This window comes from Dermochelys coriacea, chromosome 3 (genome assembly GCF_009764565.3).
Source record: "Dermochelys coriacea isolate rDerCor1 chromosome 3, rDerCor1.pri.v4, whole genome shotgun sequence".
Lineage (NCBI taxonomy): Eukaryota > Metazoa > Chordata > Testudines > Dermochelyidae > Dermochelys > Dermochelys coriacea.
In genome coordinates, this window is record NC_050070.1 from 109,105,721 (window position 1) to 109,119,098 (window position 13,378).

The 13,378-nt window shown below is 39.1% G+C and overlaps 1 long non-coding RNA gene across 1 annotated transcript in view; it reads left to right on the forward strand.

Annotated features, from left to right (window-relative positions):
* The window catches only part of LOC122459100, a 44,090-nt gene that overhangs the window by 16,271 nt on the left and 14,441 nt on the right, over positions 1-13,378 (forward strand). The window contains exon 2 of the long non-coding RNA XR_006279564.1: positions 1,790-1,903. This is a non-coding gene — a long non-coding RNA (uncharacterized LOC122459100). The remainder of the gene's footprint in view (positions 1-1,789; positions 1,904-13,378) is intronic.

The following is a 13,378-nucleotide window of genomic DNA, read 5'->3' on the forward strand; positions in this document are numbered from 1 at the left end:
CTGGATCCTGGAGTAGAGGGCGGGCCCGGATTCCTCCCAAACCTCCCAACTCCTGGTCAGACACAGGAGGAATTGACCTGGACTGTGGGTTCACAAAAACGGCCAAACTGAGGGCTGCTGTGAAGCTCCAAGGCGAGCAAATCTGCCAATAAGCGCAAGACCCATCAAGATAGAGGAGGAACTTTGTCACATTACACACCCAGCCCCAAGGTCCAGGTAGCCTATGCAGGAGAATTAGGGAAAGTCTTCCTCCCTCTTAGGCCATGTCTACACTGCAGAGTTTTGCTGCTTTAATTAAACAGCTGTTGCATGTCCACACTGTGCTCTTTGTGTCAGCAGAGCGCATCCACACTAGCAGATCTTGCATCAACACAGAGAGCAGTGCACTGCGGTAGCTATCCCACTGTGCAACTGGCTGCAGGGTGCTTTGGGGAGGGTTTGCAATGCCTCCTGAGGCAGGTTCAGTGTCACATGATGCAGGTTTCTCAATTCCATTGTTAGGAGAGTGTGGAGCGCGTGTGTGGGGGAGGAGAGAGACAGAATCAGAGTCACTGTTCCCACTAAGCTGTGCACATGTGCGCGTGCATACAGATCCAAAACCCCATGCACACGGCGAAACACCGCACACACACAAATTTGCACAGATGAAATTTTTTGCACACACGGCCTGTCAAAAATTAGAGGGAACGTTGGTCAGAGTGTTTGTTGGGTGGGAGTGAGTGTGTCAGCACGCTGTCTTGTAAATTCAGACAGCTGCCAGAAGCAATCAATCCTGAGGCAAGGGGAGGGGAACACCCCTGACATCAGCCCCCGCCTCCCTCCCTGGCTCTGCACAGCACAGTAGTCTCATCCCCCGTTCTCCCCTTTCCCCACAGCAGCAGCCTGCCTGCTGCGGTGTTCCTATTGCCTGGGGAGAGCAAGATTTGCAAGTTAATGATTTGCTGTTTGCTGCTGGAGTGAAGCAGCGCGCTCAGTTATCAGAACTTTCCAGAGCTTTGAAAGGGAAGTGGCGCATGCCTGTGTAACTGGAATGCAGAGCAGCTGAGTTCAAAACACTGAGCAGAGCAGTCAGGCTAGTATTGTGGGATACGGGGGGGAGCCAGTTATGGCGATATAACGAACAGCAGCGTCTACACTGACACTTGGAAGCTTTAACTTCACGGCAAAAGGCTTTATGCCTCTTGTCAAGGTGTTTTTATTTTGTCGTCAAAACAGCAGAGTTTTGCTGACAAAACCAGCTTTGTAGTGTGTATATCTCCCCCGTTTTATCAGCAAAATCTGCCTTTTTTTGACAAAACTCTGTAGTGTAGACAAGGCTTTACTCACCTGTCTAGGTGCAAAGACTGAGCTACAATCTAGAATACTACTGCAAATCTATGCTAATCTTTTGCGTTCTGAAACACAATGGCAGAAGTTCTGCAAGTAGATTTATAAACCAAAATGTTAAAACCACATTTAGTACTATTAACAAACAAATCATGTTTTGTGGCAGGTAAGGTTGCATCAGAACACATCCCTTCCACCTCAAACTTTAAAAGCATGAAATCAAATTAAGGGGAAAGATATGTTCATTCTTTTCCTCCTTCATGTTCCCTACAACACTATTGATGACACACGCCATCACTCTAAAGCTTTATGTGTACCCACCTAAACAGTGACCTCATCTGCTTTTATAACAATTGTATGAACAAATCAGCACATCTGACTGTCACAGGTTCCATGCATTGGGGAAATAATTTTGCCTTGGCACTGCTGAAGTCACTAACCTCTGTATATCTGATATTCTCAGAAGCACCGCATGAGGAGCAACAGTGTGGACAAATGGACACATCCAGACTGCTTTAGAATTCTTGCAGAAGGGATGCAAAAAGAGTGAGATAACCAATGAAAAATTGCCAAAAAGGTAATTTTGAATTCTTATTTTACTCTTATGTTAATCCATTTTTCATCAACCTACCATGAAAAATTCAAATAGAAATTTTCAAAAGCTTACATTCAGTGTTTTGGTTTTTGTCATTTCAATGAGACTTTTACAAAATAAAGGTTTAAATCTCCTGTTAAGCTGAAATCTGTAACACAACTTTAACTATGTTGGTACCAATCCATCATAGAAAATCCTCAAAAAGCTCTGGATATCCCTGTAAAGCTCTGAGCTATTTCATTTCTAGTGCATGAAAAATATCTATAGTACAATATCTCTGCTAATGAAGAAAAATAAACACTTAACCATTGTTAATATTAGAAAATTATGTGCCAATTGAGGACTTAATGTAGGTGATGGAATCAGTAAATCAAGCAGCACATCTATATGCATGGAAAGAGAAGTCAGTATTTTTTTTAAGAAAATGGGGTAAGGAAAATTTCACATAATATCACTCCTGGTTGGTAGTGAAGTACACTCATTTCTATTTGATAATTGATGGCTCCTGAGAACTGGTGGACTCATGAATGAAAATCAGAGAACTGATTCAAGAAGTTACTCATCAGATAATTTTTCAAAATACGTTACACAGGATTAATTTAATCACCACTAAATTCACTAGAGATCCTAAAGAAGTATCTCTCCTCTGCCCCTGGTATCTGAAACTGGCCCTGAAATATAATTCCTGTTATGGGACTGTATGTATTATTGTATGCTTTCTCTTATGGGAATAAAAGGTGCCTTCAAGAAGTCTTCACAAAGTAATTTCAGGTTAATATGGTGAGATGTGAAACTGGGGGTATGCCAGATTTCCAAATGAGAAGGATACATTTCTTTGCCATAATCAATACCAAATGGATTTAAAACAAATAAAAGGAAGTATTTCTGCAGTGTTAACCTGTGGAACTCCTTGCCAGAGGATGTTGTGAAGGCCAAGACCATAACAGGGTTCAAAAAAGAACTAGATAAATTCATGGAGGATATGTCCATCATTGGCTATTAGATAGGATAGGCAGGGATGATGTCCCTAGCCTTTGTTTTCCAGAAGCTGGGAATGAGCGACAGGGGAAGGATCGCTTGATGATTACCTGTTCTGTTCATTCCCTTTGGGGCACCTGGCACTGGCCACTATCAGAAGACAGGATACTGGGCTAGATGGACCCTTGGTCTGACCCAGTAGGGCCATTCTTATGTTCTTATGGATACGTTTCTATTTCCCTGTCATATGTAAGATAAAAAACAATTTTAAAATCTCAAAATATTTTACTTTTAGGTTAGAGCCTACAGGCCTTGAATCAAAATACTATTAATTTGGGACAACATTGGTTGTAAAGCGTGAGCTTGTATTTATTGAAACACTGATGGTTTGCCAGCAGCTTTTGGCATTAAATGGAACACTTGCAATGAGGGTAGGTGGTAGTTTTGGATTCTCATTCTAGTACTTCCTCTCTGTTCCAGTTTCCTGGCTTCCTCATTTGTAAGTGCTTCAGACTTAATTGTCTCTTAGTTAATCTACTCTATAAAATTACACTGTGTTAGAACACTACCTTGAGGAGTTGTGATAATTAACATAATGTTAAGCACAATTGAGCACTAACTATAGTCAGAGCAGTTGTGCTCAACATTCTCTCATTTGGTTGTGGTTAACCCTAGATATGTTAACATGCCTGTGTTCTACACCGGTTTGATGATTTGTATTTGCTCTTCAAACCATGTATACATGGAACTTCCCTTTCCACTCTTTCAAACTCAACTGCTTGATATTGTTGCTTGTCTAGCTATGGCAGTATAGCTTTGAGACATGGACTCATTTTGTGATAGCTGTATGAAATAAACTAAGTTTTTGTCAGAGGGATTGGATGGCTTTGTGTGTCACATATTTGCCAAAGATTCATAGGTTTAATAAATCTGAAGTCCAGAAGGGGGCTATTATGATCAGAACACAGGCCACAGAATTTCATACAGTGACCCTTTAATTCAGTTTTCTTCTGATGCCATGTACTAACAGTGTGCCATGGAAGAATGCTTGTCAAGAGACTGATTTTTGTTTATATTCCCTGTCATATTGCATAACGTGAGCCAGATTTACACAGGACAGGGCTCAATATCTACTGATTCCAAGGGCTGCTGTTACTGCAGCGCTAGACTAAACCCAGAACTATTCTCCACCCTCTCCTGCAATTATAGTTGTTAAGAGCTTTATAGTGCTTTTGAGATAAAAGCATCTAATTAAATGTAAAAGGTTTTTAATGATTATTCACAAAATGTCACACCCAGGGACAAAAATTTTCCTGTCCCTGTTCCAGTAGCTTGTCCATCAAGAGTATTGGCTCTTAAGGGTACAATTTTATTTCAAATCCTGCCTCTTATGTTGAATGTCAGTGAGTAATTTAGAGAACATTTTTACACATGAGGCTGAGAGATCTTCAGATTCATTCATCATGTTGTCCTGGTCACTGTTGATAAGTGGAAGGATAGAAATGTTGTTGTGTGTTTCTTTAAGAGTCTCTCCTCGCTGCAGTATCTGTTAACATTCCAGACTCTCCTCCTCCTTTGATATTTTACCATGAGTTACTGTGAAAGTTCTGCAAATATGGTTCTAACACGGAACACTCATCATTGCAAGATGGCACCACAAAGCAATTTTGCTTTAGTCTACTGACAGTGTAACTACTAATGACTAGTAATGTTGTGGGCTAATGCATTTGTAATATAACCGTTAGATATGTTATGCTATCCTAGAATGGCTTTAGCTGACTTTCAATCCTTAAAACAGTCTTTTAAAAAGTGATAATTTACATATAAGTGACTATAAATTACTAGAAAGCATTTTCCACTAAATTTGAGGATGGCAAAAATTAGTTGTCATTCTTTTCTGAAGTGAGCAGAGCAATTAGCTCATAAAACTGTCTGTGAATATTTGTTCACATTCAAAAGCTCTTTTTGAAGGGCCCATATTCACAGCATTTCTATACTTACTTTCTACTGTGTTGGTTACATACAGAAGATATCCAGTCATGGAACAGAAGCAATACTATGTGCCTATTCCCAATCAGGTGTTAGTGAATAACTTGCAGACCAGGATTTATGTAGCTGAACGAGTTGATTTTGTGAATAATTTTGAACAAGTACATTGGAGAATTTAGCGATTTCCACAGTCAACCCCTCCACACACATTTTATCTGTTACAAGTGATTCATTCAGCTCTAGTTAAGGGAATTAATAGGTGGCCCTTTCAGGAGTCTCAAGAGCTTGATACGAAGGCGCAAGATGTCTTGATCTGCAACTGTGCAACTTTAATTGGTTATTATTTACTTTCAGCTCTTCCCAGTCATTAGAGTTAATGGGGCAGATCCTCAGGTAGTGTAATTTGCCATAGCTCCACAGTGGAACTATGGCAATTTACACCAAATCAGGATCTACCCCCATGTTTAGAATGCAGCATTCCTTAAGGTCATTTGATTTTATTAACGAAGAATGTGTATACTAAATACTAATCGTAGGAGAAAGAGGTTACAATATCAGTTACAATATCAGTCTCAATGGAAAACCTATCCAGTGCTTTCTTTCCAGAAATATTCTTCTACTTATTGTTCTGCTTATCTGTTGACTTGTGAGTCTGCTTCTTTTGCTTCTTATTTTCCATCTCTTTATATATCAGCAAAGGAGACGATACATACTATTACTGCCCTCGGATCTTTCTCTTCTTAGAATATTGTTTTTACCTGTAATTACTGTTCCTGCATTGTTAGGATGACAGCAGATGTCCTTCCATAGCAGCACTTTATGACTATCCTCCATGCACCTTATATGTTCAAGATCAAGAGGGCATTTCGTTTCCTCTAATCTTGATTCTTACACAGCACAGCTCAGTATATTATTCGAACAGCTCGATTTTGCTCCCTCTTTCCTTCTGTTTTCTGTTGAGTTCTTCTTTATGTAATATACCTACCCTGTATGTTTCTTGTCTGCTATTGAATTTGAACAAACTTAAAGCAGAATATCCCCAAATGCTACATGGCACTTTATGCATTTTGCAAAAACAATTTTTTTTTTTTTTTTTTGCAAAGATCCCCACCTTGTCTCACTGGCTGCCTAAGGTTTGGCATCTGCCTATCAGGTGGAGTACTAGACATTAACCTCATTAAAGCAGGGGAAAATACAATTCTGCCATGTTACTTTGTGGGGAACAAGGTGGGCAAGGTAATATCTTTTTATTGCTTCAAGCTCTGTTGATGAGAGAGACAAGCTTTCGAGCTACATAGAGCTCTTCTATGAGTCTCTTTCTGTGTGATACTGTATGACATTCCAGGATGCAATCCAGACCTGTGAGGGCGTTGTGTCACCACTTGCCTTGCAATTTGGGGTGCCTCACAATGCTTCGCTTCTGTAGTTTCCAACCTGGGCTCCTCACAAGCAGCCTGCAGGTTACACCCTGAGTGTCTGGGTGTAACTGCAGCCCTGATTCAGCAGCTCTGACCCCAGCAGCCTGTTAGGAAACCCAGCCACACTCTGGCTTCCAGCAGCCTTGGTTACCACTTGCAGGGTGTCCCCAAAACTTCCCATCCCAGATTTTCCCAAAAAAGTGTGTTTTGCATTGTCCATTCCTTTCCTGGATAATCCAGATATATTAGGTCTAAGGGGATCAATATACAACTTTCTGCTACCTTAAATAATGTTATTCAAACAATTCACAACACTGGATTAGTTTTGATTAATGAATAAAACATGTTTATTTAAAGAGATATGTTTTAAGTGAATACAAGTAATGAGACATTAAATTCAGAATGGTTGCAAGAAAAATAAAGATTAAAATGCTTTCTAAACTTAACAAGCTGGACTTGGTTTAAGGTGAAGTTCTTACCACAGGCTTACAATAACATTGCTGACCAAGTTTCAGATCAGGCTCTGCTCCAGAAGTCCATAGGCTGTTTCTTTTTGTTCTTAGATGAAAAAAGAGAGATGTATAGGGAGAGAGAAACTGGAGTGATTTCCCCCTCACTTTTATAGTCCAGTCCTCCTTTGACATGCATTTTCATAAAGGTTACTCAAAGCAAAATTTATCTTCATCACAATAGTGAAAAAGGTTCCATGACGTTTCTTATTACTTCTGTTTGCTGAAATGCAGATTTTGCTTGTTTTCTGTCCTCCCCCTCTTATTGTCTGAGGACCCTGTTTATATACAAAGTATTTGGAAACTGAGATAAACACACAGTCCTTCGTTTAAGATCTATTTGACCAGTTCTGCCTAACTGCAGCTACGTTTGAGTTTGAAACGTTCCACCAACATCATTTAGGGGGAATTCATAACTTTATATATAATGTTGCTAAATACATTTCACCATTATATTATTGACCAGTAAGTTATTAGTTTTCAAATGATACCTTATAGGGCAAAAATTATTATAATAGTGTATAGGATATGAATATAGGGGTGCATTCTGTCACATAGTAATACTGACATGCCTCCAACTAGATCATGAAAATTTGGATATGTAGATGATCTTGCCATGACAATCCAAGCACCAAACCTCCATAATACTGAGAAAGCATTAACTCCAAACTATGGAACAATACTTCTGGAAATGAAGGCTCACACCAAACCCTGGAAAAACAATAGTAAGCACATTTCATCTTGATAATAGTGCCAAAAACCTTGGAGCGAAACTCGACCACACCTTCCCCTTTCATGATCACCTGGAGAAGGTATCTGTAAAGATAAAAAAGAAAGGCAACAGAAACCTGAAACTATTAGGTGCAACCTGGAGTTCATCGGCATCAGTTGTGCAAACGTCTGCAATTAGCACCTGTATATTCAGCCGCTGAATATTGTGCCCCGGTATTAAGCAGATGCAGCCACACACAACTTGTTTACACCCCGCTGAATAGAGTCAGTTGGCTCCATCACTATGGCTACCTGTTCTGTCTAACATCGTTACACCAAACTGGTGCAACAGTCCACAGAGGTCAGCAAATCCAGGAAAACAGATGCCTTCCTATTCACCAAAACCTTTGAAAACACCAGCCACCCTGCCCCAACATCTTAAGTCCCACAAGCCTTTCTGGGAACATTTGCTTGGCCTCATGCAATCAGACTATGATCAGAAGGAGTCATGGAAAGCACATTGGACTAAACAAGACTTTAAAAATAAGCACCTTGTGCCAGATCCCACACAGAAGGCTCCTGGGTTCGACCTTCCATGGTCACTTTGGTCAACTCTGAACTGAATCCAAGCCAACCATGGTAAATGCGACCATCTAATGCACAAATGGAAAATCAAGGACTCCTCAGCATACACGTGCAGATCCCCATGATAGACCATCAAACATATCACCAACTATTGCCCAATTTATAATTATTAAGGAGGCATTAATACAATAAATTCTGCTACTCCTGATGTAACCATTTGGTTCAATCAACTTTGGGTGAAATTGTTGTTGCTGCTCTACACCAGCCATACAAAAGAAGAAGAAGTGACAAGAAGAATAATGTATATTGTGTCTATAAAGTTGTTAATGACTAAAGCATTTTACTGAAGTAATTGTATAAAATTTCAACATTGTTTAATTAGCTAAATGCTTTGAAGTGTTGCAACATCAGCAATGGTAAAAGCAATGCAACACAAGAAGTGATAGCACACCCTGGGGTACCATGATGGCTCATTTAGCTAATCATTCTGTTTACCATAATTATACAATGAAAACAGGACACAAATATATTGTGAAAACAAAAATATTATGTGCATAGATTACCATAATTTGGCCTACAAATTAAACCTCCCTTTTGGCCTTCTTGTCATTAGGTTGACTAAATAAACTCATCATCCATGTCATTCTAAAAGCCATTAAGTGGATAGAATGCTATGAATGGTATCTTACGTATTTGCAGTATGTTTAGTTATTTTCTGAGTCAGAACATGACTGCTTTTTCCTTAAAGTGCGTTGAAATAAAATACACTGGGAATGAGTCATACTTAAAATTTATAGGACCTCAGGGGCTTGTTCCAAAGCTCAGTGAAGTCAATGGAAAATTTTACACTGAATTCAGTGGACTTTGGACCTGCCATGAAAGGGAACTTAAATAGTACTTATTCACTGTCATTAATTGGTGTTTGAAAGGGACTGAAATTAGTTCTTGATACATGCGTCCTCAAATTTAGGGAGACAAAGTCTCATAATCAGAACCCAGATTTAAATCCAAACTTTTAAATTCTCCGCATCTCTGTAATGAGTTGAATTACACCAGTGGTTTTCAACCAGGGGTACGCGTACCTCTGGGGTTACACAGAGGTTTTTTGGGGTACATCAACTCATGTAAATATTTGTCTAGTTTTACAACAGGCTATATAAAAAGCACTAGCAAAGTTAGTACAAACAAAAATTTCATACAGACAATGACTTGTTTATACTGCTTTATATACTATACACTGAAATGTAAGTATAATATTTATAATCCAATTGATTTATTTATAATTATATGGTAAAAATGAGAAAGTAAGCACTTTTTCCATCACCCACTTTGAAATGTGAAAAAGTTAAGTTTTGGAAGGAAGTTAAGTAATGTGCACCTCTGCATTTCCAAGACCAGAAACAGAAGTATTGAAATAACGTGAGAGAGAATGCTTTACTTGTTATATTTTCAGTCTCCGTAGAAATTGGAATGCTGGAAATCTTGCAATAAAATTTGTTTTGAGCTCTCCACTCAATCTTTGCTTATCCAGCAGATTTGTATAGTTTGAATAAGCAACCAGACTTCTGCAAGTTTATCTTAACTGAACTTCACAGCTTTATGACTGAGGTTCACTCCTCCCTAATATTTAGCCATATCTTTAGAACTACTTCACTAGCAAGTTCCAGCTACCTTGTGCTTCAATACAAGTGCATAGATGCTTTAAACTGAGTTTACTCAGGTTTCAGAGTGGTATCCATGTTAGTCTGGATCAGCAAAAACAACAAGGAGTCCTTATGGCACCTTAGAGACTAAAATTTATTTGGGCATAAGCTTTTGTGGGCTAAAACCCACTTCATCAGATGCATGGAGTGGAAAATACAGTAGCAGGTGTATATATACACAGTACATGAAAAGATGGGAGTTGTCTTACCAAATGTGGGGTCAGTGCTAACGAGACAATTCAATTAACAGTAGAATACCAAGGGAGGAAAAAGAAAAGGAGTACTTGTGGCACCTTAGAGACTAACAAATTTATTAGAGCATAAGCTTTCGTGAGCTACAGCTCACTTCATCGGATGCATTTGGTGCATTTTCCACCAAATGCATCCGATGAAGTGAGCTGTAGCTCACGAAAGCTTATGCTCTAATAAATTTGTTAGTCTCTAAGGTGCCACAAGTACTCCTTTTCTTTTTAAGAAGGTTTGAGTAACAGTATGGAGAAATTAGTTTTTGTAATGACCCATTACAAAATGAATTACCCATCATTAGTCAGGTAGTTAAGCCAGGTTTCCAGCTGCTTTGCAGTGCCAGAGCAGCACAAAGTAGCTAGACCACAATGGTGAATCTCACCCTTCATTTTCAATCATTTTAATACTATATTTTTTTCACTAGATTACTACACGGAATACTTTCAATGATAGGCAGTTTAAATGTGTACTTGATGTAGTTATACTTGTTATCAAGTGACAACTGGTGGAAAATTATATTAGCAGACTTTAATTGAATGTAATTTTTCATCTTAAGGCATCCTGATAGTTTAACTTTGTCTTTGTGGTAAGTTGAACTTGAGGATAAGTGCAGCTACATAAGATATCCTTGAAAATTTTCATGAATATATATATATTAGCACAGGCACAAAATCTATTCACTCATCTTTACAAACAGGATAATATTAACTAAAAACTAATACCTTCATTCAGTCATCAGAAAAACTACTCCTTCAGGTCGAGGGAACAAGAAGAATTTTGCAAGACTGTAATAAGATGTCTGTGCTATAGGGAGGTAAGATCAAAGTGGTTATGATCAATAAGAAGAAGAGAGAAATATTTGTTCTGAAAATCTAGAATATTGGCTATTATACCAAGCAAATAAGTATAGGCAGCTTTATGATCTAGGTGCTCTTACTCACCTAGTACAACTGAAATGGAAAACTAACTGACTAACTTGATGCTCTATTTTACCATCTATGGTCAACTTGGAGAGTATTCTTAAGTTCTGAATTAGAATTGGTGACTAATACTTTTGTATGCAGACTCTTCTTCATTTACAATGGTTTAATAGGCAAATTGAACCTCAGTGATTTGGAGCCAGTAATTGCCAGTAAACACCATTTCAAATCCTGGAAGAGCCAAAAGAGTAGAACTGGTCAGAAAAATTTCAAATATTTCCCCCCCCCCTTATTCTAATTGACAAGACAGAAGAATTTAGGTACACAAAATATCTAATTGGGAAACTTGCCAACTAGCATTAACATTGTAATAGTCTGATTGTATTTTAATTGTAGCACCTTGTGGTAATTGTTCAGAAACAACATTTATATAAGTTAACTAGGCTAAATAGGTGTAGAGAATGAGGGAGTCCTCTGTATTATTTTTATGACTATCATATATATCTGAGTTTACCAGCTTGATATTATTCTGCCTGACTTCCCAGAGTTAAATCAAAGAATCTGTTGGGGAGAATAAGCAGGAAACAAAACAATTACAGAGATAAAAGATACCTCTAGAGAAGATACTAAGGGCATTAAGAGAATAATAGAGGGACTGTTAATTGGGATCACATATTTACTTTCCTAAGGGCCAAGCTGAGGATCAAAGGGTCACTCCGACAGAGAGACACTGGAGAATAAAAAAGAAAAGGAGTTCTTGTGGCACCTTAGAGACGAACAAATTTATTTGAGCATAAGCTTTCGTGAGCTTCATCGGATGCTGGAGAATGTGGCAGTGCAGTGTGTTTCTCTCAGTCCAGAGGTAGGGGTCCAGCATTGGTGGAACTTACCAAACACTTGCATGGAAAGGATATGGTTTAGGTAAGACTGAGTCATATAGAACACTTGTTGTTTTAACCCTTTTCTCTGCTCACTATGTACCTTTATGTGAATAAACAATGTTTGTGTTGATACCTTGTTTTGAGACACTGTTAATCTGCCACTGGTCACAGACTCCTAGAGAGTTTACTTGACGGTGTCAAATACAGTTGGGCCTGTTAGGTTTTTACACTGTAGGGAAACAGAAGGCCTGCAGTCCAGAGATCCAGTCTATTATTGTTTGAATGGTTCCACCTTTGAGAGAGGTCAAGGAAGTAAAGTCTGCCACCTCAAAGATGCATTTGAGAAGGACTGCAAAGGGGTCTAAAATTCAGCTCACCTAGTAACTATGACACTGGATAATTATGAAATGATACTTAGGGATGTCATTGTAGTACAGTGAAGGAGTACTGGTGGCACCTTAGAGACTAACAAATTTATTAGAGCATAAGCTTTCGTGAGCTACAGCTCACTTCATCGGATGCATTTGGTGGAAAAAACAGAGGAGAGATTTATATACACACACACAGAGAACATGAAACAATGGGTTTATCATACACACTGTAAGGAGAGTGATCACTTAAGATAAGCCATCACCAGCAGCAGGGGGGGGAAAGGAGGAAAACCTTTCATGGTGACAAGCAAGGTAGGCTAATTCCAGCAGTTAACAAGAATATCAGAGGAACAGTGGGGGGTGGGGTGGGAGGGAGAAATACCATGGGGAAATAGTTTTACTTTGTGTAATGACTCATCCATTCCCAGTCTCTATTCAAGCCTAAATTAATTGTATCCAGTTTGCAAATTAATTCCAATTCAGCAGTCTCTCCTTGGAGTCTGTTTTTGAAGCTTTTTTGTTGAAGTATAGCCACTTTAAGATCTGTGATCGAGTGACCAGAGAGACTGAAGTGTTCTCCAACTGGTTTTTGAATGCTATAATTCTTGACGTCTGATTTGTGTCCATTCATTCTTTTACGTAGAGACTGTCCAATTTGGCCAATGTACATGGCAGAGGGGCATTGCTGGCACATGATGGCATATATCACATTGGTAGATGCGCAAGTGAAGGAGCCTCTGATAGTGTGGCTGATGTGATTAGGCCCTATGATGGTATCCCCTGAATAGATATGTGGACAGAGTTGGCAACGGGCTTTGTTGCAAGGATAGGTTCCTGGGTTAGTGGTTCTGTTGTGTGGTGTGTGGTTGCTGGTGAGTATTTGCTTCAGATTGGGGGGCTGTCTGTAAGCAAGGACTGGTCTGTCTCCCAAGATCTGTGAGAGTGATGGGTCGTCCTTCAGGATAGGTTGTAGATCCTTGATGATGCGTTGGAGAGGTTTTAGTTGGGGGCTGAAGGTGATGGCTAGTGGCGTTCTGTTGTTTTCTTTGTTGGGCCTGTCCTGTAGTAGGTGACTTCTGGGTAGTACAGTGTTTGTCTCGCAGGTGCTAGGCATTATATACAAAATAGCTTGATATTATAAAATTA